Source organism: Anser brachyrhynchus (genome assembly GCF_964034855.1).
Source record: "Anser brachyrhynchus genome assembly, chromosome: 10".
Lineage (NCBI taxonomy): Eukaryota > Metazoa > Chordata > Aves > Anseriformes > Anatidae > Anser > Anser brachyrhynchus.
Genome location: NC_137705.1, coordinates 24,983,703 through 25,011,443, shown reverse-complemented (window position 1 = coordinate 25,011,443; position 27,741 = coordinate 24,983,703). Strand labels below are relative to the sequence as shown.

Genomic DNA, 27,741 nt, shown 5'->3' with positions numbered 1-27,741 from the left:
CAGCCCTAACCCGATAAAATTTACCACACTAAACCCCTGAAGACTGTTCTGGGGGGTCCACATTCAATTCTGGAATTTCACACTTCCATTTAAGTGTTCTTCCCCCCCAATATGGGGGTTCGCCCACCCAATTTTGGGGGTTCCTCCCCTAATTGGGGGGGACACAACCAATTTGGGGGGGGACACAACCAATTTGGGGGGGGACACAACCAATTTTGGGGTCCCCCCAATTTTAGAGTCCCCCACCCTCCTTTTTTGGGTTTCCCCCAATATTAAGAGCTCTTCCGCCCTATTTTGGGGGACCCCACAATTTTGACGTTTCTTCCCCTAAATTGGGGCTTCGACCCTTCAATTTTGGGGGGGGCTCCCCCCTTAGTTTGGCCTTCCACCCTAATATTGGGCCTTACCCCTAAGAACCCTGACCCCTAACACTACGGCTCCCACGGATCTAACCCTAACCCCTACCCCAAAAAACCCTAGAAACCCTAACCCTAAAAACCCTTACAGTCCTAACCCGATAAAATTTACCACGCTAGACCTACGCCTAAAAGCCCTAACCCTAAAAATTAAGACCCTCTAAACCCTAACCCAAAACGTAAAGATTCTCAAAGCCCTAACGCTGGAGACCCTAACCGTAAAAAAAAAAATAAGACCTTAAAACCCTAACCCTAAATACCTGACCATAACTAAAACCCTAAGACCCTAACCCTAAAAACCCTATCAACACTAAAACCACAAAATACTTTAAAACCTTAACACACTAACCCCCAAACCCTAACCCTTATAACTCCAACCCTAACAACCTTAAAATCCTAACCCTAAACCCTGGAAACCCTAACCCTGAAACCCAACCCTAGTGCCTTAGCCCTGAAACCTTAAAACCCTAACACCTTATTAGAAACACTCTGTAACCAATACCATAGGCTCAGGCAAGTATCTCAGTGAGGTAGCATTTTTATTCACGATTGCAATGGCAGGCGTCCCACAAGCCACCTACTAGTTCCATAACACAGTTTATATAATTTTTTTTTTCCTCTCGGTGACCAGGACCCTCCCCAGTTTCCCCATTGACTGGGTAATCCATGTTCACAATCTATCCAGTGCTTCACAGAAATACACAGCTGCTGGCCTGTTACTAGTCAATTTTATTTTTTTCTTGACTGTTTTCCTCTTTGAGGTGGTAATGTTTCTTACACCGTGATTTCCACCCAATTGCTCTAAGGATTCTGGTTGTCTGCATTTTACAAGGTTGTCTGTTAAGCTTTCTTATCACTGCAAGCATATATCGATACCACCTTCCTTCCCTCTAAACGATGTAACTCTGTGCAAAAACATTTTTATTCCCACAACCTTGATCCCCTTACCCTAAAATCCTTATTCTCTTTAACCCTAACAACTCTAACCACAACCCTAACCCTTCATATCAACCCCCCGACGCTAATGACACTGACTAATGATCCAAACCCCAAACCCCAGGCAACCAACAAAGAAACAGACACAAAGCTGAAAACTACAAAAAAGGCAAAACCCTGGATACAGACCCCAAATCACAAACACGCTACCAAAATGCTACAGAAAAGCCCCAGACGCAGGCCCCAAGCACTACAGCTAGGCCCCAGAAGCTCTAGACACATCCCAAAGCCAAAATGCAATCCCCAAACACTACAGAAAAGCCCCCAAACACCAGACACAGGCTGCAGAAGTCTACAAGCAGGCCCCAGCCACACCCGGATGCAGACCCCAACTGTCCACAAGCAGCTCCCAACCCACCCCCCCCATGAACTGGACCCCCCACCACCACCACCCAGATGCATGCCCCAGGCCCCAGGCCTCAGCCCCAGCCCCCACACCCCAGACTCAGGCCCCAAAGGTGTACAACCAGCTCCCAACTGCCCCCCTCAAAGGGAGGCCCCAAAGCCTGCCAGAGGACCCTAGAGCGTACAAGCAGCTCCCAACCCCCCCGGCACAGGCCCCAACCCCCCCCCAGACACAGGCCCCAAAGGTGTACAAGCAACTCCCCATCCTCCCCAGAGGCACGCCCCAAAGGTGTACAAACAGCCCCAACCCCCCAAGACCCAGACCCCTACAGCGTAGAAGCAGCTCCCAACCCCATGCCCCCAAGGCACATGCCCCAACCCCTCCCCCAAGGCAGGCCCTAACAGTGTACAAGCAGCTCCCACCCCCCCCCCAGACGCAGGCCCCAAAGGTGTACAAGCAGGCCCCTACAGTATACAAGCAGCTCACAACCACCCCCCAAAGGCAGGCCCCAACCCCCTCCAGATGCAAGCCCGAAAGGTTAAAACCAGCTCCAACCCCCCAACCCCCCCCGCCCCGCGCAGACGCAGGCCCCAAAGGTGTACAAGCAGTTCCCAACCCCTCCAAGGCAGGCCCCAAAAGTGTACAGGCAGGCCCCTACAGTGTAGAAACGCTCCAACCCCCCCCCCTTCCACCTCGAGGGAGGCCCTCCCCCCCCAGTATACACGAAGCTCCCAACCCCCTCTCAGAGGAATGCCTAAAAAAGTATACAAGCAGCTCCTAACACCCCCCCCACCCCCCCCCCAAAAAGAGGCAGTCCCCAAAGGTGTACAAGCAGGCCCTCAAATCCCTTAGGTGTACAAGCAGGCCCTTCAAATCCCTTAGCCCCTGCACCAGCTTTATTGGCGAGCAGCGAGGCTGGGGGGGGAGGGGGGCAAGACAGCCTTAAATAAAATACAAATATAAAAAGTGTTATAAATGGCTGTTATAAATCCAAATAGGATTACAATCAAAGTTTACAATTCATTAAACGAATAGAGGCAAGCAAGCAGCGCTGGGTGCGCCGGGAGTCTCTGCTCCCCCAGGACGCACACCTGTTACGTAAGGCGGCTGGTTTTGATGCTCCCAGGCTAATACATATTCATTACTACTTCGAGAAGAGGCAGGGTTATTAGAATTGGTTTCCGGAATCCGAAACCCCTCCCAGGGGCGCCTGCGTACCAGTCTCTGGTGGTCTCTCGGGGCTTGCTCGGGCTGAATGCTGGTTGTCTTCCTCTCAGGCTTTTGTCCTTCAATTGTCCTTCAGCTCCCCCTTCCTCCTCGTTTGGGAGCCTCTGCGCCGGATTTCAGAAACTCTAGCAACATCCCCTGCAGTAGTCAGCACTTTTCCCTAAAAACCCCTTTGTTCTCTTATCACCTAGACCCGGGCCTCGATGTTAACCCTTCAAATCCCTTAGTGACACGAATTGCTGGACCATTCCTTACAAAAGGAAGGATAAAATATGTAGAGGAGCAATGGCACACGCGAAAGCCCAGCGCCGCGGGCAGAGGCAGCGAAGGTTGACGGCAGAACAGTGCTCGGTTTGAACACGGAGAGGGAAAGCGAGGGGAAGGTGGCCGAAGCCGGCCGCAGTCTCTGAGCTCTCCTCCTCCTGATTGTTTTCTCTCAAAGCCATTTCTGTCTGTGTGCGGGCACCCGGAGCCGGCAGAAGTCCCCGTGAAGTCCTTCGGCAGGACGGAGGGCTGCGTGGGCTCCAGTGAGAGAGGGAGTTAGGAGAATCTTATCAAGTAGAGATAGAGCGCTGACAGCGTTAAACTAGGATGCTACTTAGCGTCTTTGCTAACTATGGTGCATTGTGCCAATTAACTAAAGCAAGAAGCCTTGGGCCCCTTACCAAGGTCAGTCTCCTAATAAGAGAGTGAGCCTGTCTTAAGAAACTGGGAGAAACTGGTCCTGCAGATGGACAAGAGCCAAGGAGCAACTGAGTCTGTGCAAAGACAAGAGGTCAACTAGCGGTGACGAGGAAGAGTCATCAATCTTCATGCCCACGACCTCCCGTGCTGCCCAGCGCTGAATAAACATACCTACTTTACAATCTCACTGATTGTGGAGTCCCTTTTCCGCAAGTCACTAGCAGCGGTTTCTTCCGCAGAGGTTTTCCCAGAGCCGCTTCAAAGCTTCCCTCGCGGAGCTGGGGCGTCGCAGGGGGTCGTCAAAGCACGCACACACACACACACACACACACACACACACACAGGCGTTGTTGTCCAAACAGAAAGTATTTACAACAAATTCGACAAGCGGTTTTCCTCTGCCAGCAGCAAATGCCTGAGGGCCCCTACAGCTTCACAAATCATAGCACAAAGAGCCTAAAGCTCCTCTAAAATTTAGGGAAATGATTCAAAATAGATCTGCTAGGGGAAAACGATCACTGGCGGCAGGGTACACAATACACGCGAGTCTCAGCTCTCCTCCTCAGGGTCAGTGCCCACGCCCAAGTGCGACGCTGATGGCACCCGAACATTTGCTGTAGCAGGCAGCAGAGCCAGCAGCTCAGGGGAGCAATTTTAAAAACCAGGAGGCACTTAAACCAACCCTTAATTGACCCAGTTACTGCAGGAGAGTCCCGACTACTCGCCCTGGAGTCCTACTGTCACCAGCAAAAAGCACCAACCAAAGCTTGGGGGAACTTTGGTACAGCACAAGAGAAGGGAGTGGGGGTAGCGTAGCCGTATCGCAGAGCTGCTGCTTTTCACACCATTTTATCATCCCTGATAATTGAAAGTAAGGCCGAGTGGGCTGACCCCACCACCACCACTCCTGGCAGCATGTTTGGTCCACAACGCTAGAATAATTATTTTGCTCCCTCCCGCCCCTACAGCTTCATCATCTGAAAAGATTACAGTCAAAACAATGGCATACACAAATAAAAGTCAAGAGTTGACATAGTAACTCCGGGATTTGGGTATCAACTGTCCGAGAAATCAGAACACCCAGGCTTCACAATGTGCCCAACATCGAGCTGTGCCAAGGGGGGGCGGAAGGAAGAAGCTTTCCGTTTAAGCCTTCAGAGTATCGCTCCATCACTACGTCAATTCACAGCCACCACAGCGTGCCGATGGACATCTTTCTGTGCCAAAAGAAACAAGTGCTTTGTCCTCTTGATATCAAAGGTAGCCACCTATAGTTACGGAACCATGCACAAGACCTTAACTCTGACCAGCAGGAAAACTTAGGACAACTGAGTGCAGATCCTGCCAATTTCTACCAGTTCCAACTGTGCTTTAAGTCTCATTGCAAAGCCTCAGTTAGAAAAAGGATCACCTCAGGGTATCCAACAAGAAGAAGAGTTGTTTGCTTTTTTTTTTTTTTTTTTTTTTTTAATATACCATAGGACTATGCAGACTATGCAGTTCAATCATCAATCATCTTGGAAAGCTCAAGGAGGAGGTCATCCTCATCCTTCCCTGGGTCCAAGTCGAGCTCGGCTTCCAGTATGCCGTCTGAGAGTTCCCAAAGTAGCATCTCTAAATCCTCGTCTACAGATACGGGCGCGTTGCCTGTGGAACTCAGCCGGCGTGTCCTTGCTTCTTCTAGCTGGGAAGAAGCTGAAGTCGAGCTTGAGAACTCCGTTGGCTCCACGGATTCTGCCTGGCTTCCAAGATGTGCTTCAGGTCTTGGCAGAGCAAGGAAGAGAACAATCAGTATATGCCATTTCTTAACGGGAAATCCCTTTTCTGCAAACCGGCTCTTAAAACCGTAGCCAACCCCTCCTGCACTTCAATCTTACCCAGGGATTGTTATTCAATTAACCCAGGGCTACATTTAGAGCCCAATATATTAGCAGGTACATTTTTCAGTTTGGGGGTTTCTCTGTGAAGCCAAAGTACCCGGAGTCTAGCAAAGATGGGAAACCAACATGGCCTCCCGGAAGCCCAGTGTCCGAGAACTACATCTCCCGGCATGCTCTGGGAAAACAATATGGACTCCCGGAAACCCGGTGGCCAAGAACTACATTTCCCAGCACTCCCCAGAAAATTGAGCCTCGCAGCTGGCCGTAGGACGCCATTTTTTGCTCTGTTACATTACCGGTTTCGTGTTTATGGAGGGTTTTCCTGCCGTTTTGGGGGGTTTCCCCTCAATTTCGGGTTTTCAGCTCTCCATTTCAGAGTTCTTCCCCGCAATTTTGGGGTTCCTTCCCCTAATTTGGTGCTTCGCCCCCCCCCCCCCCCTTTTGGGGTTCCCCCTCCATTTTGGGGATTCCCCCCAATTCCAAGCCCCCCACAATTTTGGAGGCCCCCACCATCCTTTCTTGGCCTGCCACCCTAATATTAAGGTTCTTTCCCCCAATGTTGGGGTTCTCACCACATGTTTGAGGTTCCTTCCCTTAATTTGGGGCTTAGCTCCCCGGGATCTGGGGCTTTAACCCCAATTTTGGGGGTCCCCCCCAAGTTTGGGGATTCCTCCCCAGGTCTGGGGGGGGTCCACATTCAATTCTGGAATTTCACACTTCCATTTAAGTCTTCTTCCCCCCAATTTGGGGGTTCACCCACCCAATTTTGGGGGTTCCTCCCCTAATTTGGGGGGACCCGACCAATTTTGGGGGTCCCCCCCAATTGTAGAGTCCCCCACCCTCCTTTTTTGGGTTCCCCCCTAATATTAAAGAGTTCTTCCGCCCAATTTTGGGGGACCCCACAATTTGGCCGTTCCTTCCCCTAACTTTGGGCTTCAACCCTTCGATTTTGGGGGGGGCTCCCCCCCTCTTATTTTGGCCTTCCGCCCTAATATTAGGCCTAACCCCTAAGAACCTTGACCCCTAAGCCTATGGCAACCACGGATCTAACCCTAACCCCTACCCCAACAAACCCTAGAAACCCTAACCCTAAAAACCCTTGCAGCCCTAACCCGATAAAATTTACCACACTAAACCCCTGAAGACTGTTCTGGGGGGTCCACATTCAATTCTGGAATTTCACACTTCCATTTAAGTGTTCTTCCCCCCCAATATGGGGGTTCGCCCACCCAATTTTGGGGGTTCCTCCCCTAATTTGGGGGGGACACAACCGATTTTAGAGTCCCCCACCCTCCTTTTTTGGGTTCCCCCCTAATATTAAAAGTTCTTCCGCCCAATTTTGGGGGACCCCACAATTTTGACGTTCCTTCCCCTAACTTGGGGCTTCAACCCTTCAATTTTGGGGGGGGCTCCCCCCCTCTTATTTTGGCCTTCCGCCCTAATATTAGGCCTAACCCCTAAGAACCTTGACCCCTAACGCTATGGCAACCACGGATCTAACCCTAACCCCTACCCCAACAAACCCTAGAAACCCTAACCCTAAAAACCCTTGCAGCCCTAACCCGATAAAATTTACCACACTAAACCCCTGAAGACTGTTCTGGGGGGTCCACATTCAATTCTGGAATTTCACACTCCCATTTAAGTGTTCTTCCCCCCCAATATGGGGGTTCGCCCACCCAATTTTGGGGGTTCCTCCCCTAATTGGGGGGGACACAACCAATTTGGGGGGGGACACAACCAATTTGGGGGGGGACACAACCAATTTTGGGGTCCCCCCAATTTTAGAGTCCCCCACCCTCCTTTTTTGGGTTTCCCCCAATATTAAGAGCTCTTCCGCCCAATTTTGGGGGACCCCACAATTTTGACGTTTCTTCCCCTAAATTGGGGCTTCGACCCTTCAATTTTGGGGGGGGCTCCCCCCTTAGTTTGGCCTTCCACCCTAATATTGGGCCTTACCCCTAAGAACCCTGACCCCTAACACTACGGCTCCCACGGATCTAACCCTAACCCCTACCCCAAAAAACCCTAGAAACCCTAACCCTAAAAACCCTTACAGTCCTAACCCGATAAAATTTACCACACTAGACCTACGCCTAAAAGCCCTAACCCTAAAAATTAAGACCCTCTAAACCCTAACCCAAAACGTAAAGATTCTCAAAGCCCTAACGCTGGAGACCCTAACCTTAAAAAAAAAAAAAAATAAGACCTTAAAACCCTAACCCTAAATACCTGACCATAACTAAAACCCTAAGACCCTAACCCTAAAAACCCTATCAACACTAAAACCACAAAATACTTTAAAACCTTAACACACTAACCCCCAAACCCTAACCCGTATAACTCCAACCCTAACAACCTTAAAATCCTAACCCTAAACCCTGGAAACCCTAACCCTGAAACCCAACCCTAGTGCCTTAGCCCTGAAACCTTAAAACCCTAACACCTTATTAGAAACACTCTGTAACCAATACCATAGGCTCAGGCAAGTATCTCAGTGAGGTAGCATTTTTATTCACGATTGCAATGGCAGGCGTCCCACAAGCCACCTACTAGTTCCATAACACAGTTTATATAATTTTTTTTTTCCTCTCGGTGACCAGGACCCTCCCCAGTTTCCCCATTGACTGGGTAATCCATGTTCACAATCTATCCAGTGCTTCACAGAAAATACACAGCTGCTGGCCTGTTACTAGTCAATTTTATTTTTTTCTTGACTGTTTTCCTCTTTGAGGTGGTAATGTTTCTTACACCATGATTTCCACCCAATTGCTCTAAGGATTCTGGTTGTCTGCATTTTACAAGGTTGTCTGTTAAGCTTTCTTATCACTGCAAGCATATATCAATACCACCTTCCTTCCCTCTAAACGATGTAACTCTGTGCAAAAACATTTTTATTCCCACAACCTTGATCCCCTTACCCTAAAATCCTTATTCTCTTTAACCCTAACAACTCTAACCACAACCCTAACCCTTCATATCAACCCCCCGACGCTAATGACACTGACTAATGATCCAAACCCCAAACCCCAGGCAACCAACAAAGAAACAGACACAAAGCTGAAAACTACAAAAAAGGCAAAACCCTGGATACAGACCCCAAATCACAAACACGCTACCAAAATGCTACAGAAAAGCCCCAGGCGCAGGCCCCAAGCACTACAGCTAGGCCCCAGAAGCTCTAGACACATCCCAAAGCCAAAATGCAATCCCCAAACACTACAGAAAAGCCCCCAAACACCAGACACAGGCTGCAGAAGTCTACAAGCAGGCCCCAGCCACACCCGGATGCAGACCCCAACTGTCCACAAGCAGCTCCCAACCCACCCCCCCCATGAACTGGACCCCCCACCACCACCACCCAGATGCATGCCCCAGGCCCCAGGCCTCAGCCCCAGCCCCCACACCCCAGACTCAGGCCCCAAAGGTGTACAACCAGCTCCCAACTGCCCCCCTCAAAGGGAGGCCCCAAAACCTGCCAGAGGACCCTAGAGCGTACAAGCAGCTCCCAACCCCCCCGGCACAGGCCCCAACCCCCCCCCCCCCAGACACAGGCCCCAAAGGTGTACAAGCAACTCCCCATCCTCCCCAGAGGCACGCCCCAAAGGTGTACAAACAGCCCCAACCCCCCAAGACCCAGACCCCTACAGCGTAGAAGCAGCTCCCAACCCCATGCCCCCAAGGCACATGCCCCAACCCCTCCCCCAAGGCAGGCCCTAACAGTGTACAAGCAGCTCCCACCCCCCCCCCAGACGCAGGCCCCAAAGGTGTAGAAGCAGGCCCCTACAGTATACAAGCAGCTCACAACCACCCCCCCCAAAGGCAGGCCCCAACCCCCTCCAGATGCATGCCCGAAAGGTTAAAACCAGCTCCAACCCCCCAACCCCCCCTGCCCCGCGCAGACGCAGGCCCCAAAGGTGTACAAGCAGTTCCCAACCCCTCCAAGGCAGGCCCCAAAAGTGTACAGGCAGGCCCCTACAGTGTAGAAACGCTCCAACCCCCCCCCTTCCACCTCGAGGGAGGCCCTCGCCCCCCAGCATACACGAAGCTCCCAACCCCCTCTCAGAGGAATGCCTAAAAAAGTATACAAGCAGCTCCTAACACCCACCCCCCCCCCCCCCCAAAAGAGGCAGTCCCCAAAGGTGTACAAGCAGGCCCTCAAATCCCTTAGGTGTACAAGCAGGCCCTTCAAATCCCTTAGCCCCTGCGCCAGCTTTATTGGCGAGCAGCAAGGCTGGGGGGGAGGGGGGCAAGACAGCCTTAAATAAAATACAAATATAAAAAGTGTTATAAATGGCTGTTATAAATCCAAATAGGATTACAATCAAAGTTTACAATTTATTAAACGAATAGAGGCAAGCAAGCAGCGCTGGGTGCGCCGGGAGTCTCTGCTCCCCCAGGACGCACACCTGTTACGTAAGGCGGCTGGTTTTGATGCTCCCAGGCTAATACATATTCATTACTACTTCGAGAAGAGGCAGCGTTATTAGAATTGGTTTCCGGAATCCGAAACCCCTCCCAGGGGCGCCTGCGTACCAGTCTCTGGTGGTCTCTCGGGGCTTGCTCGGGCTGAATGCTGGTTGTCTTCCTCTCAGGCTTTTGTCCTTCAATTGTCCTTCAGCTCCCCCTTCCTCCTCGTTTGGGAGCCTCTGCGCCGGATTTCAGAAACTCTAGCAACATCCCCTGCAGTAGTCAGCACTTTTCCCTAAAAACCCCTTTGTTCTCTTATCACCTAGACCCGGGCCTCGATGTTAACCCTTCAAATCCCTTAGTGACACGAATTGCTGGACCATTCCTTACAAAAGGAAGGATAAAATATGTAGAGGAGCAATGGCACACGCGAAAGCCCAGCGCCGCGGGCAGAGGCAGCGAAGGTTGACGGCAGAACAGTGCTCGGTTTGAACACGGAGAGGGAAAGCGAGGGGAAGGTGGCCGAAGCCGGCCGCAGTCTCTGAGCTCTCCTCCTCCTGATTGTTTTCTCTCAAAGCCATTTCTGTCTGTGTGCGGGCACCCGGAGCCGGCAGAAGTCCCCGTGAAGTCCTTCGGCAGGACGGAGGGCTGCGTGGGCTCCAGTGAGAGAGGGAGTTAGGAGAATCTTATCAAGTAGAGATAGAGCGCTGACAGCGTTAAACTAGGATGCTACTTAGCGTCTTTGCTAACTATGGTGCATTGTGCCAATTAACTAAAGCAAGAAGCCTTGGGCCCCTTACCAAGGTCAGTCTCCTAATAAGAGAGTGAGCCTGTCTTAAGAAACTGGGAGAAACTGGTCCTGCAGATGGACAAGAGCCAAGGAGCAACTGAGTCTGTGCAAAGACAAGAGGTCAACTAGCGGTGACGAGGAAGAGTCATCAATCTTCATGCCCACGACCTCCCGTGCTGCCCAGCGCTGAATAAACATACCTACTTTACAATCTCACTGATTGTGGAGTCCCTTTTCCGCAAGTCACTAGCAGCGGTTTCTTCCGCAGAGGTTTTCCCAGAGCCGCTTCAAAGCTTCCCTCGCGGAGCTGGGGCGTCGCAGGGGGTCGTCAAAGCACGCGCACACACACACACACACACACACACACACACACACACACAGGCGTTGTTGTCCAAACAGAAAGTATTTACAACAAATTCGACAAGCGGTTTTCCTCTGCCAGCAGCAAATGCCTGAGGGCCCCTACAGCTTCACAAATCATAGCACAAAGAACCTAAAGCTCCTCTAAAATTTAGGGAAATGATTCAAAATAGATCTGCTAGGGGAAAACGATCACTGGCGGCAGGGTACACAATACACGCGAGTCTCAGCTCTCCTCCGCAGGGTCAGTGCCCACGCCCAAGTGCGACGCTGATGGCACCCGAACATTTGCTGTAGCAGGCAGCAGAGCCAGCAGCTCAGGGGAGCAATTTTAAAAACCAGGAGGCACTTAAACCAACCCTTAATTGACCCAGTTACTGCAGGAGAGTCCCGACTACTCGCCCTGGAGTCCTACTGTCACCAGCAAAAAGCACCAACCAAAGCTTGGGGGAACTTTGGTACAGCACAAGAGAAGGGAGTGGGGGTAGCGTAGCCGTATCGCAGAGCTGCTGCTTTTCACACCATTTTATCATCCCTGATAATTGAAAGTAAGGCCGGGTGGGCTGACCCCACCACCACCACTCCTGGCAGCATGTTTGGTCCACAACGCTAGAATAATTATTTTGCTCCCTCCCGCCCCTACAGCTTCATCATCTGAAAAGATTACAGTCAAAACAATGGCATACACAAATAAAAGTCAAGAGTTGACATAGTAACTCCGGGATTTGGGTATCAACTGTCCGAGAAATCAGAACACCCAGGCTTCACAATGTGCCCAACATCGAGCTGTGCCAAGGGGTCGGAAGGAAGAAGCTTTCCGTTTAAGCCTTCAGAGTATCGCTCCATCACTACGTCAATTCACAGCCACCACAGCGTGCCGATGGACATCTTTCTGTGCCAAAAGAAACAAGTGCTTTGTCCTCTTGATATCAAAGGTAGCCACCTATAGTTACGGAACCATGCACAAGACCTTAACTCTGACCAGCAGGAAAACTTAGGACAACTGAGTGCAGATCCTGCCAATTTCTACCAGTTCCAACTGTGCTTTAAGTCTCATTGCAAAGCCTCAGTTAGAAAAAGGATCACCTCAGGGTATCCAACAAGAAGAAGAGTTGTTTTCTTTTTTTTTTTTTTTTTTTTTAATATACCATAGGACTATGCAGACTATGCAGTTCAATCATCAATCATCTTGGAAAGCTCAAGGAGGAGGTCATCCTCATCCTTCCCTGGGTCCAAGTCGAGCTCGGCTTCCAGTATGCCGTCTGAGAGTTCCCAAAGTAGCATCTCTAAATCCTCGTCTACAGATACGGGCGCGTTGCCTGTGGAACTCAGCCGGCGTGTCCTTGCTTCTTCTAGCTGGGAAGAAGCTGAAGTCGAGCTTGAGAACTCCATTGGCTCCACGGATTCTGCCTGGCTTCCAAGATGTGCTTCAGGTCTTGGCAGAGCAAGGAAGAGAACAATCAGTATATGCCATTTCTTAACGGGAAATCCCTTTTCTGCAAACCGGCTCTTAAAACCGTAGCCAACCCCTCCTGCACTTCAATCTTACCCAGGGATTGTTATTCAATTAACCCAGGGCTACATTTAGAGCCCAATATATTAGCAGGTACATTTTTCAGTTTGGGGGTTTCTCTGTGAAGCCAGAGCACCCGGAGTCTAGCAAAGATGGGAAACCAACATGGCCTCCCGGAAGCCCAGTGTCCGAGAACTACATCTCCCGGCATGCTCTGGGAAAACAATATGGACTCCCGGAAACCCGGTGGCCAAGAACTACATTTCCCAGCACTCCCCAGAAAATTGAGCCTCGCAGCTGGCCGTAGGACGCCATTTTTTGCTCTGTTACATTACCGGTTTCGTGTTTATGGAGGGTTTTCCCGCCGTTTTGGGGGGTTTCCCCTCAATTTCGGGTTTTCAGCTCTCCATTTCAGAGTTCTTCCCCGCAATTTTGGGGTTCCTTCCCCTAATTTGGTGCTTCGCCCCCCCCCCCCACTTTTGGGGTTCCCCCTCCATTTTGGGGATTCCCCCCAATTCCAAGCCCCCCACAATTTTGGAGGCCCCCACCATCCTTTCTTGGCCTGCCACCCTAATATTAAGGTTCTTTCCCCCAATGTTGGGGTTCTCACCACATGTTTGAGGTTCCTTCCCTTAATTTGGGGCTTAGCTCCCCGGGATCTGGGGCTTTAACCCCAATTTTGGGGGTCCCCCCCAAGTTTGGGGATTCCTCCCCAGGTCTGGGGGGGGTCCACATTCAATTCTGGAATTTCACACTTCCATTTAAGTCTTCTTCCCCCCAATTTGGGGGTTCGCCCACCCAATTTTGGGGGTTCCTCCCCTAATTTGGGGGGACCCGACCAATTTTGGGGGTCCCCCCCAATTGTAGAGTCCCCCACCCTCCTTTTTTGGGTTCCCCCCTAATATTAAAGAGTTCTTCCGCCCAATTTTGGGGGACCCCACAATTTGGCCGTTCCTTCCCCTAACTTTGGGCTTCAACCCTTCGATTTTGGCGGGGGCTCCCACCCTCTTATTTTGGCCTTCCGCCCTAATATTCGGCCTAACCCCTAAGAACCTTGACCCCTAACGCTATGGCAACCACGGATCTAACCCTAACCCCTACCCCAACAAACCCTAGAAACCCTAACCCTAAAAACCCTTGCAGCCCTAACCCGATAAAATTTACCACACTAAACCCCTGAAGACTGTTCTGGGGGGTCCACATTCAATTCTGGAATTTCACACTTCCATTTAAGTGTTCTTCCCCCCCAATATGGGGGTTCGCCCACCCAATTTTGGGGGTTCCTCCCCTAATTTGGGGGGGACACAACTGATTTTAGAGTCCCCCACCCTCCTTTTTTGGGTTCCCCCCTAATATTAAAAGTTCTTCCGCCCAATTTTGGGGGACCCCACTATTTTGACGTTCCTTCCCCTAACTTTGGGCTTCAACCCTTCAATTTTGGGGGGGGCTCCCCCCCTCTTATTTTGGCCTTCCGCCCTAATATTAGGCCTAACCCCTAAGAACCTTGACCCCTAACGCTATGGCAACCACGGATCTAACCCTAACCCCTACCCCAACAAACCCTAGAAACCCTAACCCTAAAAACCCTTACAGCCCTAACCCGATAAAATTTACCACACTAAACCCCTGAAGACTGTTCTGGGGGGTCCACATTCAATTCTGGAATTTCACACTTCCATTTAAGTGTTCTTCCCCCCCAATATGGGGGTTCGCCCACCCAATTTTGGGGGTTCCTCCCCTAATTGGGGGGGACACAACCAATTTGGGGGGGGACACAACCAATTTGGGGGGTCCCCCCAATTTTAGAGTCCCCCACCCTCCTTTTTTGGGTTTCCCCCAATATTAAGAGCTCTTCCGCCCAATTTTGGGGGACCCCACAATTTTGACGTTTCTTCCCCTAAATTGGGGCTTCGACCCTTCAATTTTGGGGGGGGCTCCCCCCTTGGTTTGGCCTTCCACCCTAATATTGGGCCTTACCCCTAAGAACCCTGACCCCTAACACTACGGCTCCCACGGATCTAACCCTAACCCCTACCCCAAAACACCCTAGAAACCCTAACCCTAAAAACCCTTACAGTCCTAACCCGATAAAATTTACCACACTAGACCTACGCCTAAAAGCCCTAACCCTAAAAATTAAGACCCTCTAAACCCTAACCCAAAACGTAAAGATTCTCAAAGCCCTAACGCTGGAGACCCTAACCTTAAAAAAAAAAAAAAATAAGACCTTAAAACCCTAACCCTAAATACCTGACCATAACTAAAACCCTAAGACCCTAACCCTAAAAACCCTATCAACACTAAAACCACAAAATACTTTAAAACCTTAACACACTAACCCCCAAACCCTAACCCGTATAACTCCAACCCTAACAACCTTAAAATCCTAACCCTAAACCCTGGAAACCCTAACCCTGAAACCCAACCCTAGTGCCTTAGCCCTGAAACCTTAAAACCCTAACACCTTATTAGAAACACTCTGTAACCAATACCATAGGCTCAGGCAAGTATCTCAGTGAGGTAGCATTTTTATTCACGATTGCAATGGCAGGCGTCCCACAAGCCACCTACTAGTTCCATAACACAGTTTATATAATTTTTTTTTTCCTCTCGGTGACCAGGACCCTCCCCAGTTTCCCCATTGACTGGGTAATCCATGTTCACAATCTATCCAGTGCTTCACAGAAAATACACAGCTGCTGGCCTGTTACTAGTCAATTTTATTTTTTTCTTGACTGTTTTCCTCTTTGAGGTGGTAATGTTTCTTACACCGTGATTTCCACCCAATTGCTCTAAGGATTCTGGTTGTCTGCATTTTACAAGGTTGTCTGTTAAGCTTTCTTATCACTGCAAGCATATATCAATACCACCTTCCTTCCCTCTAAACGATGTAACTCTGTGCAAAAACATTTTTATTCCCACAACCTTGATCCCCTTACCCTAAAATCCTTATTCTCTTTAACCCTAACAACTCTAACCACAACCCTAACCCTTCATATCAACCCCCCGACGCTAATGACACTGACTAATGATCCAAACCCCAAACCCCAGGCAACCAACAAAGAAACAGACACAAAGCTGAAAACTACAAAAAAGGCAAAACGATGGATACAGACCCCAAATCACAAACACGCTACCAAAATGCTACAGAAAAGCCCCAGACGCAGGCCCCAAGCACTACAGCTAGGCCCCAGAAGCTCTAGACACATCCCAAAGCCAAAATGCAATCCCCAAACACTACAGAAAAGCCCCCAAACACCAGACACAGGCTGCAGAAGTCTACAAGCAGGCCCCAGCCACACCCAGATGCAGACCCCAACTGTCCACAAGCAGCTCCCAACCCACCCCCCCCATGAACTGGACCCCCCACCACCACCACCCAGATGCATGCCCCAGGCCCCAGGCCTCAGCCCCAGCCCCCACACCCCAGACTCAGGCCCCAAAGGTGTACAACCAGCTCCCAACTGCCCCCCTCAAAGGGAGGCCCCAAAGCCTGCCAGAGGACCCTAGAGCGTACAAGCAGCTCCCAACCCCCCCGGCACAGGCCCCAACCCCCCCCCAGACACAGGCCCCAAAGGTGTACAAGCAACTCCCCATCCTCCCCAGAGGCACGCCCCAAAGGTGTACAAACAGCCCCAACCCCCCAAGACCCAGACCCCTACAGCTTAGAAGCAGCTCCCAACCCCATGCCCCCAAGGCACATGCCCCAACCCCTCCCCCAAGGCAGGCCCTAACAGTGTACAAGCAGCTCCCACCCCCCCCCCAGACGCAGGCCCCAAAGGTGTACAAGCAGGCCCCTACAGTATACAAGCAGCTCACAACCACCCCCCCAAAGGCAGGCCCCAACCCCCTCCAGATGCAAGCCCGAAAGGTTAAAACCAGCTCCAACCCCCCAACCCCCCCCGCCCCGCGCAGACGCAGGCCCCAAAGGTGTACAAGCAGTTCCCAACCCCTCCAAGGCAGGCCCCAAAAGTGTACAGGCAGGCCCCTACAGTGTAGAAACGCTCCAACCCCCCCCCCTTCCACCTCGAGGGAGGCCCTCCCCCCCCAGTATACACGAAGCTCCCAACCCCCTCTCAGAGGAATGCCTAAAAAAGTATACAAGCAGCTCCTAACACCCCCCCACCCCCCCCCAAAAAGAGGCAGTCCCCAAAGGTGTACAAGCAGGCCCTCAAATCCCTTAGGTGTACAAGCAGGCCCTTCAAATCCCTTAGCCCCTGCGCCAGCTTTATTGGCGAGCAGCGACGCTGGGGGGGGAGGGGGGCAAGACAGCCTTAAATAAAATACAAATATAAAAAGTGTTATAAATGGCTGTTATAAATCCAAATAGGATTACAATCAAAGTTTACAATTTATTAAACGAATAGAGGCAAGCAAGCAGCGCTGGGTGCGCCGGGAGTCTCTGCTCCCCCAGGACGCACACCTGTTACGTAAGGCGGCTGGTTTTGATGCTCCCAGGCTAATACATATTCATTACTACTTCGAGAAGAGGCAGGGTTATTAGAATTGGTTTCCGGAATCCGAAACCCCTCCCAGGGGCGCCTGCGTACCAGTCTCTGGTGGTCTCTCGGGGCTTGCTCGGGCTGAATGCTGGTTGTCTTCCTCCCAGGCTTTTGTCCTTCAATTGTCCTTCAGCTCCCCCTTCCTCCTCGTTTGGGAGCCTCTGCGCCGGATTTCAGAAACTCTAGCAACATCCCCTGCAGTAGTCAGCACTTTTCCCTAAAAACCCCTTTGTTCTCTTATCACCTAGACCCGGGCCTCGATGTTAACCCTTCAAATCCCTTAGTGACACGAATTGCTGGACCATTCCTTACAAAAGGAAGGATAAAATATGTAGAGGAGCAATGGCACACGCGAAAGCCCAGCGCCGCGGGCAGAGGCAGCGAAGGTTGACGGCAGAACAGTGCTCGGTTTGAACACGGAGAGGGAAAGCGAGGGGAAGGTGGCCGAAGCCGGCCGCAGTCTCTGAGCTCTCCTCCTCCTGATTGTTTTCTCTCAAAGCCATTTCTGTCTGTGTGCGGGCACCCGGAGCCGGCAGAAGTCCCCGTGAAGTCCTTCGGCAGGACGGAGGGCTGCGTGGGCTCCAGTGAGAGAGGGAGTTAGGAGAATCTTATCAAGTAGAGATAGAGCGCTGACAGCGTTAAACTAGGATGCTACTTAGCGTCTTTGCTAACTATGGTGCATTGTGCCAATTAACTAAAGCAAGAAGCCTTGGGCCCCTTACCAAGGTCAGTCTCCTAATAAGAGAGTGAGCCTGTCTTAAGAAACTGGGAGAAACTGGTCCTGCAGATGGACAAGAGCCAAGGAGCAACTGAGTCTGTGCAAAGACAAGAGGTCAACTAGCGGTGACGAGGAAGAGTCATCAATCTTCATGCCCACGACCTCCCGTGCTGCCCAGCGCTGAATAAACATACCTACTTTACAATCTCACTGATTGTGGAGTCCCTTTTCCACAAGTCACTAGCAGCGGTTTCTTCCGCAGAGGTTTTCCCAGAGCCGCTTCAAAGCTTCCCTCGCGGAGCTGGGGCGTCGCAGGGGGTCGTCAAAGCACGCACACACACACACACACACACACACACACACACACACAGGCGTTGTCCAAACAGAAAGTATTTACAACAAATTCGACAAGCGGTTTTCCTCTGCCAGCAGCAAATGCCTGAGGGCCCCTACAGCTTCACAAATCATAGCACAAAGAGCCTAAAGCTCCTCTAAAATTTAGGGAAATGATTCAAAATAGATCTGCTAGGGGAAAACGATCACTGGCGGCAGGGTACACAATACACGCGAGTCTCAGCTCTCCTCCGCAGGGTCAGTGCCCACGCCCAAGTGCGACGCTGATGGCACCCGAACATTTGCTGTAGCAGGCAGCAGAGCCAGCAGCTCAGGGGAGCAATTTTAAAAACCAGGAGGCACTTAAACCAACCCTTAATTGACCCAGTTACTGCAGGAGAGTCCCGACTACTCGCCCTGGAGTCCTACTGTCACCAGCAAAAAGCACCAACCAAAGCTTGGGGGAACTTTGGTACAGCACAAGAGAAGGGAGTGGGGGTAGCGTAGCCGTATCGCAGAGCTGCTGCTTTTCACACCATTTTATCATCCCTGATAATTGAAAGTAAGGCCGCGTGGGCTGACCCCACCACCACCACTCCTGGCAGCATGTTTGGTCCACAACGCTAGAATAATTATTTTGCTCCCTCCCGCCCCTACAGCTTCATCATCTGAAAAGATTACAGTCAAAACAATGGCATACACAAATAAAAGTCAAGAGTTGACATAGTAACTCCGGGATTTGGGTATCAACTGTCCGAGAAATCAGAACACCCAGGCTTCACAATGTGCCCAACATCGAGCTGTGCCAAGGGGGGCGGAAGGAAGAAGCTTTCCGTTTAAGCCTTCAGAGTATCGCTCCATCACTACGTCAATTCACAGCCACCACAGCGTGCCGATGGACATCTTTCTGTGCCAAAAGAAACAAGTGCTTTGTCCTCTTGATATCAAAGGTAGCCACCTATAGTTACGGAACCATGCACAAGACCTTAACTCTGACCAGCAGGAAAACTTAGGACAACTGAGTGCAGATCCTGCCAATTTCTACCAGTTCCAACTGTGCTTTAAGTCTCATTGCAAAGCCTCAGTTAGAAAAAGGATCACCTCAGGGTATCCAACAAGAAGAAGAGTTGTTTTCTTTTTTTTTTTTTTTTTTTTTTTTTCAATATACCATAGGACTATGCAGTTCAATCATCAATCATCTTGGAAAGCTCAAGGAGGAGGTCATCCTCATCCTTCCCTGGGTCCAAGTCGAGCTCGGCTTCCAGTATGCCGTCTGAGAGTTCCCAAAGTAGCATCTCTAAATCCTCGTCTACAGATACGGGCGCGTTGCCTGTGGAACTCAGCCGGCGTGTCCTTGCTTCTTCTAGCTGGGAAGAAGCTGAAGTCGAGCTTGAGAACTCCATTGGCTCCACGGATTCTGCCTGGCTTCCAAGATGTGCTTCAGGTCTTGGCAGAGCAAGGAAGAGAACAATCAGTATATGCCATTTCTTAACGGGAAATCCCTTTTCTGCAAACCGGCTCTTAAAACCGTAGCCAACCCCTCCTGCACTTCAATCTTACCCAGGGATTGTTATTCAATTAACCCAGGGCCACATTTAGAGCCCAATATATTAGCAGGTACATTTTTCAGTTTGGGGGTTTCTCTGTGAAGCCAGAGCACCCGGAGTCTAGCAAAGATGGGAAACCAACATGGCCTCCCGGAAGCCCAGTGTCCGAGAACTACATCTCCCGGCATGCTCTGGGAAAACAATATGGACTCCCGGAAACCCGGTGGCCAAGAACTACATTTCCCAGCACTCCCCAGAAAATTGAGCCTCGCAGCTGGCCGTAGGACGCCATTTTTTGCTCTGTTACATTACCGGTTTCGTGTTTATGGAGGGTTTTCCCGCCGTTTTGGGGGGTTTCCCCTCAATTTCGGGTTTTCAGCTCTCCATTTCAGAGTTCTTCCCCGCAATTTTGGGGTTCCTTCCCCTAATTTGGTGCTTCGCCCCCCCCCCCCCCTTTTGGGGTTCCCCCTCCATTTTGGGGATTCCCCCCAATTCCAAGCCCCCCACAATTTTGGAGGCCCCCACCATCCTTTCTTGGCCTGCCACCCTAATATTAAGGTTCTTTCCCCCAATGTTGGGGTTCTCACCACATGTTTGAGGTTCCTTCCCTTAATTTGGGGCTTAGCTCCCCGGGATCTGGGGCTTTAACCCCAATTTTGGGGGTCCCCCCCAAGTTTGGGGATTCCTCCCCAGGTCTGGGGGGGGTCCACATTCAATTCTGGAATTTCACGCTTCCATTTAAGTCTTCTTCCCCCCAATTTGGGGGTTCGCCCACCCAATTTTGGGGGTTCCTCCCCTAATTTGGGGGGACCCGACCAATTTTGGGGGTCCCCCCCAATTGTAGAGTCCCCCACCCTCCTTTTTTGGGTTCCCCCCTAATATTAAAGAGTTCTTCCGCCCAATTTTGGGGGACCCCACAATTTGGCCGTTCCTTCCCCTAACTTTGGGCTTCAACCCTTCGATTTTGGGGGGGGCTCCCCCCCTCTTATTTTGGCCTTCCGCCCTAATATTAGGCCTAACCCCTAAGAACCTTGACCCCTAACGCTATGGCAACCACGGATCTAACCCTAACCCCTACCCCAACAAACCCTAGAAACCCTAACCCTAAAAACCCTTGCAGCCCTAACCCGATAAAATTTACCACACTAAACCCCTGAAGACTGTTCTGGGGGGTCCACATTCAATTCTGGAATTTCACACTTCCATTTAAGTGTTCTTCCCCCCCAATATGGGGGTTCGCCCACCCAATTTTGGGGGTTCCTCCCCTAATTGGGGGGGACACAACCAATTTGGGGGGGGACACAACCAATTTGGGGGGTCCCCCCAATTTTAGAGTCCCCCACCCTCCTTTTTTGGGTTTCCCCCAATATTAAGAGCTCTTCCGCCCAATTTTGGGGGACCCCACAATTTTGACGTTTCTTCCCCTAAATTGGGGCTTCGACCCTTCAATTTTGGGGGGGGCTCCCCCCTTAGTTTGGCCTTCCACCCTAATATTGGGCCTTACCTCTAAGAACCCTGACCCCTAACACTACGGCTCCCACGGATCTAACCCTAACCCCTACCCCAAAAAACCCTAGAAACCCTAACCCTAAAAACCCTTACAGTCCTAACCCGATAAAATTTACCACACTAGACCTACGCCTAAAAGCCCTAACCCTAAAAATTAAGACCCTCTAAACCCTAACCCAAAACGTAAAGATTCTCAAAGCCCTAACGCTGGAGACCCTAACCTTAAAAAAAAAAAAAAATAAGACCTTAAAACCCTAACCCTAAATACCTGACCATAACTAAAACCCTAAGACCCTAACCCTAAAAACCCTATCAACACTAAAACCACAAAATACTTTAAAACCTTAACACACTAACCCCCAAACCCTAACCCGTATAACTCCAACCCTAACAACCTTAAAATCCTAACCCTAAACCCTGGAAACCCTAACCCTGAAACCCAACCCTAGTGCCTTAGCCCTGAAACCTTAAAACCCTAACACCTTATTAGAAACACTCTGTAACCAATACCATAGGCTCAGGCAAGTATCTCAGTGAGGTAGCATTTTTATTCACGATTGCAATGGCAGGCGTCCCACAAGCCACCTACTAGTTCCATAACACAGTTTATATAATTTTTTTTTTCCTCTCGGTGACCAGGACCCTCCCCAGTTTCCCCATTGACTGGGTAATCCATGTTCACAATCTATCCAGTGCTTCACAGAAAATACACAGCTGCTGGCCTGTTACTAGTCAATTTTATTTTTTTCTTGACCGTTTTCCTCTTTGAGGTGGTAATGTTTCTTACACCGTGATTTCCACCCAATTGCTCTAAGGATTCTGGTTGTCTGCATTTTACAAGGTTGTCTGTTAAGCTTTCTTATCACTGCAAGCATATATCAATACCACCTTCCTTCCCTCTAAACGATGTAACTCTGTGCAAAAACATTTTTATTCCCACAACCTTGATCCCCTTACCCTAAAATCCTTATTCTCTTTAACCCTAACAACTCTAACCACAACCCTAACCCTTCATATCAACCCCCCGACGCTAATGACACTGACTAATGATCCAAACCCCAAACCCCAGGCAACCAACAAAGAAACAGACACAAAGCTGAAAACTACAAAAAAGGCAAAACCCTGGATACAGACCCCAAATCACAAACACGCTACCAAAATGCTACAGAAAAGCCCCAGACGCAGGCCCCAAGCACTACAGCTAGGCCCCAGAAGCTCTAGACACATCCCAAAGCCAAAATGCAATCCCCAAACACTACAGAAAAGCCCCCAAACACCAGACACAGGCTGCAGAAGTCTACAAGCAGGCCCCAGCCACACCCAGATGCAGACCCCAACTGTCCACAAGCAGCTCCCAACCCACCCCCCCCATGAACTGGACCCCCCACCACCACCACCCAGATGCATGCCCCAGGCCCCAGGCCTCAGCCCCAGCCCCCACACCCCAGACTCAGGCCCCAAAGGTGTACAACCAGCTCCCAACTGCCCCCCTCAAAGGGAGGCCCCAAAGCCTGCCAGAGGACCCTAGAGCGTACAAGCAGCTCCCAACCCCCCCGGCACAGGCCCCAACCCCCCCCCCCAGACACAGGCCCCAAAGGTGTACAAGCAACTCCCCATCCTCCCCAGAGGCACGCCCCAAAGGTGTACAAACAGCCCCAACCCCCCAAGACCCAGACCCCTACAGCGTAGAAGCAGCTCCCAACCCCATGCCCCCAAGGCACATGCCCCAACCCCTCCCCCAAGGCAGGCCCTAACAGTGTACAAGCAGCTCCCACCCCCCCCCCAGACGCAGGCCCCAAAGGTGTACAAGCAGTTCCCAACCCCTCCAAGGCAGGCCCCAAAAGTGTACAGGCAGGCCCCTACAGTGTAGAAACGCTCCAACCCCCCCCCCTTCCACCTCGAGGGAGGCCCTCCCCCCCCAGCATACACGAAGCTCCCAACCCCCTCTCAGAGGAATGCCTAAAAAAGTATACAAGCAGCTCCTAACACCCCCCCCCCGCCCCCCAAAAGAGGCAGTCCCCAAAGGTGTACAAGCAGGCCCTCAAATCCCTTAGGTGTACAAGCAGGCCCTTCAAATCCCTTAGCCCCTGCGCCAGCTTTATTGGCGAGCAGCGAGGCTGGGGGGGGAGGGGGGCAAGACAGCCTTAAATAAAATACAAATATAAAAAGTGTTATAAATGGCTGTTATAAATCCAAATAGGATTACAATCAAAGTTTACAATTCATTAAACGAATAGAGGCAAGCAAGCAGCGCTGGGTGCGCCGGGAGTCTCTGCTCCCCCAGGACGCACACTTGTTACGTAGGCGGCTGGTTTTGATGCTCCCAGGCTAATACATATTCATTACTACTTCGAGAAGAGGCAGGGTTATTAGAATTGGTTTCCGGAATCCGAAACCCCTCCCAGGGGCGCCTGCGTACCAGTCTCTGGTGGTCTCTCGGGGCTTGCTCGGGCTGAATGCTGGTTGTCTTCCTCTCAGGCTTTTGTCCTTCAATTGTCCTTCAGCTCCCCCTTCCTCCTCGTTTGGGAGCCTCTGCGCCGGATTTCAGAAACTCTAGCAACATCCCCTGCAGTAGTCAGCACTTTTCCCTAAAAACCCCTTTGTTCTCTTATCACCTAGACCCGGGCCTCGATGTTAACCCTTCAAATCCCTTAGTGACACGAATTGCTGGACCATTCCTTACAAAAGGAAGGATAAAATATGTAGAGGAGCAATGGCACACGCGAAAGCCCAGCGCCGCGGGCAGAGGCAGCGAAGGTTGATGGCAGAACAGTGCTCGGTTTGAACACGGAGAGGGAAAGCGAGGGGAAGGTGGCCGAAGCCGGCCGCAGTCTCTGAGCTCTCCTCCTCCTGATTGTTTTCTCTCAAAGCCATTTCTGTCTGTGTGCGGGCACCCGGAGCCGGCAGAAGTCCCCGTGAAGTCCTTCAGCAGGACGGAGGGCTGCGTGGGCTCCAGTGAGAGAGGGAGTTAGGAGAATCTTATCAAGTAGAGATAGAGCGCTGACAGCGTTAAACTAGGATGCTACTTAGTGTCTTTGCTAACTATGGTGCATTGTGCCAATTAACTAAAGCAAGAAGCCTTGGGCCCCTTACCAAGGTCAGTCTCCTAATAAGAGAGTGAGCCTGTCTTAAGAAACTGGGAGAAACTGGTCCTGCAGATGGACAAGAGCCAAGGAGCAACTGAGTCTGTGCAAAGACAAGAGGTCAACTAGCGGTGACGAGGAAGAGTCATCAGTCTTCATGCCCACGACCTCCCGTGCTGCCCAGCGCTGAATAAACATACCTACTTTACAATCTCACTGATTGTGGAGTCCCTTTTCCGCAAGTCACTAGCAGCGGTTTCTTCCGCAGAGGTTTTCCCAGAGCCACTTCAAAGCTTCCCTCGCGGAGCTGGGGCGTCGCAGGGGGTCGTCAAAGCACGCGCACACACACACACACACACACACACACACAGGCGTTGTTGTCCAAACAGAAAGTATTTACAACAAATTCGACAAGCGGTTTTCCTCTGCCAGCAGCAAATGCCTGAGGGCCCCTACAGCTTCACAAATCATAGCACAAAGAGCCTAAAGTTCCTCTAAAATTTAGGGAAATGATTCAAAATAGATCTGCTAGGGGAAAACGATCACTGGCGGCAGGGTACACAATACACGCGAGTCTCAGCTCTCCTCCGCAGGGTCAGTGCCCACGCCCAAGTGCGACGCTGATGGCACCCGAACATTTGCTGTAGCAGGCAGCAGAGCCAGCAGCTCAGGGGAGCAATTTTAAAAACCAGGAGGCACTTAAACCAACCCTTAATTGACCCAGTTACTGCAGGAGAGTCCCGACTACGCGCCCTGGAGTCCTACTGTCACCAGCAAAAAGCACCAACCAAAGCTTGGGGGAACTTTGGTACAGCACAAGAGAAGGGAGTGGGGGTAGCGTAGCCGTATCGCAGAGCTGCTGCTTTTCACACCATTTTATCATCCCTGATAATTGAAAGTAAGGCCGGGTGGGCTGACCCCACCACCACCACTCCTGGCAGCATGTTTGGTCCACAACGCTAGAATAATCATTTTGCTCCCTCCCGCCCTTACAGCTTCATCATCTGAAAAGATTACAGTCAAAACAATGGCATACACAAATAAAAGTCAAGAGTTGACATAGTAACTCCGGGATTTGGGTATCAACTGTCCGAGAAATCAGAACACCCAGGCTTCACAATGTGCCCAACATCGAGCTGTGCCAAGGGGGGGCGGAAGGAAGAAGCTTTCCGTTTAAGCCTTCAGAGCATCGCTCCATCACTACGTTAATTCACAGCCACCACAGCGTGCCGATGGACATCTTTCTGTGCCAAAAGAAACAAGTGTTTTGTCCTCTTGATATCAAAGGTAGCCACCTATAGTTACGGAACCATGCACAAGACCTTAACTCTGACCAGCAGGAAAACTTAGGACAACTGAGTGCAGATCCTGCCAATTTCTACCAGTTCCAACTGTGCTTTAAGTCTCATTGCAAAGCCTCAGTTAGAAAAAGGATCACCTCAGGGTATCCAACAAGAAGAAGAGTTGTTTTCTTTTTTTTTTTTTTTTTTTTTTTTTCAATATACCATAGGACTATGCAGTTCAATCATCAATCATCTTGGAAAGCTCAAGGAGGAGGTCATCCTCATCCTTCCCTGGGTCCAAGTCGAGCTCGGCTTCCAGTATGCCGTCTGAGAGTTCCCAAAGTAGCATCTCTAAATCCTCGTCTACAGATACGGGCGCGTTGCCTGTGGAACTCAGCCGGTGTGTCCTTGCTTCTTCTAGCTGGGAAGAAGCTGAAGTCGAGCTTGAGAACTCCATTGGCTCCACGGATTCTGCCTGGCTTCCAAGATGTGCTTCAGGTCTTGGCAGAGCAAGGAAGAGAACAATCAGTATATGCCATTTCTTAACGGGAAATCCCTTTTCTGCAAACCGGCTCTTAAAACCGTAGCCAACCCCTCCTGCACTTCAATCTTACCCAGGGATTGTTATTCAATTAACCCAGGGCCACATTTAGAGCCCAATATATTAGCAGGTACATTTTTCAGTTTGGGGGTTTCTCTGTGAAGCCAAAGTACCCGGAGTCTAGCAAAGATGGGAAACCAACATGGCCTCCCGGAAGCCCAGTGTCCGAGAACTACATCTCCCGGCATGCTCTGGGAAAACAATATGGACTCCCGGAAACCCGGTGGCCAAGAACTGCATTTCCCAGCACTCCCCAGAAAATTGAGCCTCGCAGCTGGCCGTAGGACGCCATTTTTTGCTCTGTTACATTACCGGTTTCGTGTTTATGGAGGGTTTTCCCGCCGTTTTGGGGGGTTTCCCCTCAATTTCGGGTTTTCAGCTCTCCATTTCAGAGTTCTTCCCCGCAATTTTGGGGTTCCTTCCCCTAATTTGGTGCTTCGCCCCCCCCCCCCTTTTGGGGTTCCCCCTCCATTTTGGGGATTCCCCCCAATTCCAAGCCCCCCACAATTTTGGAGGCCCCCACCATCCTTTCTTGGCCTGCCACCCTAATATTAAGGTTCTTTCCCCCAATGTTGGGGTTCTCACCACATGTTTGAGGTTCCTTCCCTGAATTTGGGGCTTAGCTCCCCGGGATCTGGGGCTTTAACCCCAATTTTGGGGGTCCCCCCCAAGTTTGGGGATTCCTCCCCAGGTCTGGGGAGGGTCCACATTCAATTCTGGAATTTCACGCTTCCATTTAAGTCTTCTTCCCCCCAATTTGGGGGTTCGCCCACCCAATTTTGGGGGTTCCTCCCCTAATTTGGGGGGACCCGACCAATTTTGGGGGTCCCCCCCAATTGTAGAGTCCCCCACCCTCCTTTTTTGGGTTCCCCCCTAATATTAAAGAGTTCTTCCGCCCAATTTTGGGGGACCCCACAATTTGGCCGTTCCTTCCCCTAACTTTGGGCTTCAACCCTTCGATTTTGGGGGGGGCTCCCCCCCTCTTATTTTGGCCTTCCGCCCTAATATTAGGCCTAACCCCTAAGAACCTTGACCCCTAACGCTATGGCAACCACGGATCTAACCCTAACCCCTACCCCAACAAACCCTAGAAACCCTAACCCTAAAAACCCTTGCAGCCCTAACCCGATAAAATTTACCACACTAAACCCCTGAAGACTGTTCTGGGGGGTCCACATTCAATTCCGGAATTTCACACTTCCATTTAAGTGTTCTGCCCCCCCAATATGGGGGTTCGCCCACCCAGTTTTGGGGGTTCCTCCCGTAATTGGGGGGGACACAACCAATTTTGGGGGGGACACAACCAATTTGGGGGGGGACACAACCAATTTGGGGGGTCCCCCCAATTTTAGAGTCCCCCACCCTCCTTTTTTGGGTTTCCCCCAATATTAAGAGCTCTTTGAGGTGGTAATGTTTCTTACACCGTGATTTCCACCCAATTGCTCTAAGGATTCTGGTTGTCTGCATTTTACAAGGTTGTCTGTTAAGCTTTCTTATCACTGCAAGCATATATCAATACCACCTTCCTTCCCTCTAAACGATG

General features: G+C 50.9%; 3 long non-coding RNA genes across 3 annotated transcripts; 1 reads left to right on the top strand and 2 right to left on the bottom strand.

Annotated features, from left to right (window-relative positions):
• The first annotated feature begins 580 nt into the window (after nt 1-580).
• On the top strand, nt 581-9,061 carry LOC308200284. Its single transcript, XR_013955431.1, has 2 exons — nt 581-2,002; nt 2,207-9,061. It is a non-coding gene; the product is annotated as an uncharacterized lncRNA (long non-coding RNA).
• A 10,077-nt stretch (nt 9,062-19,138) lies between these two features.
• On the bottom strand, nt 19,139-23,004 carry LOC308200517. Its single transcript, XR_013955659.1, has 2 exons — nt 19,736-23,004; nt 19,139-19,621 (listed from the first exon to the last, which is right to left on the bottom strand). It is a non-coding gene; the product is annotated as an uncharacterized lncRNA (long non-coding RNA).
• Nucleotides 23,005-25,676: 2,672 nt separating this feature from the next.
• Nucleotides 25,677-26,861, bottom strand: LOC308200280. The gene is made up of 2 exons (XR_013955414.1): nt 26,212-26,861; nt 25,677-26,097 (listed from the first exon to the last, which is right to left on the bottom strand). It is a non-coding gene; the product is annotated as an uncharacterized lncRNA (long non-coding RNA).
• Nucleotides 26,862-27,741: the final 880 nt, after the last annotated feature.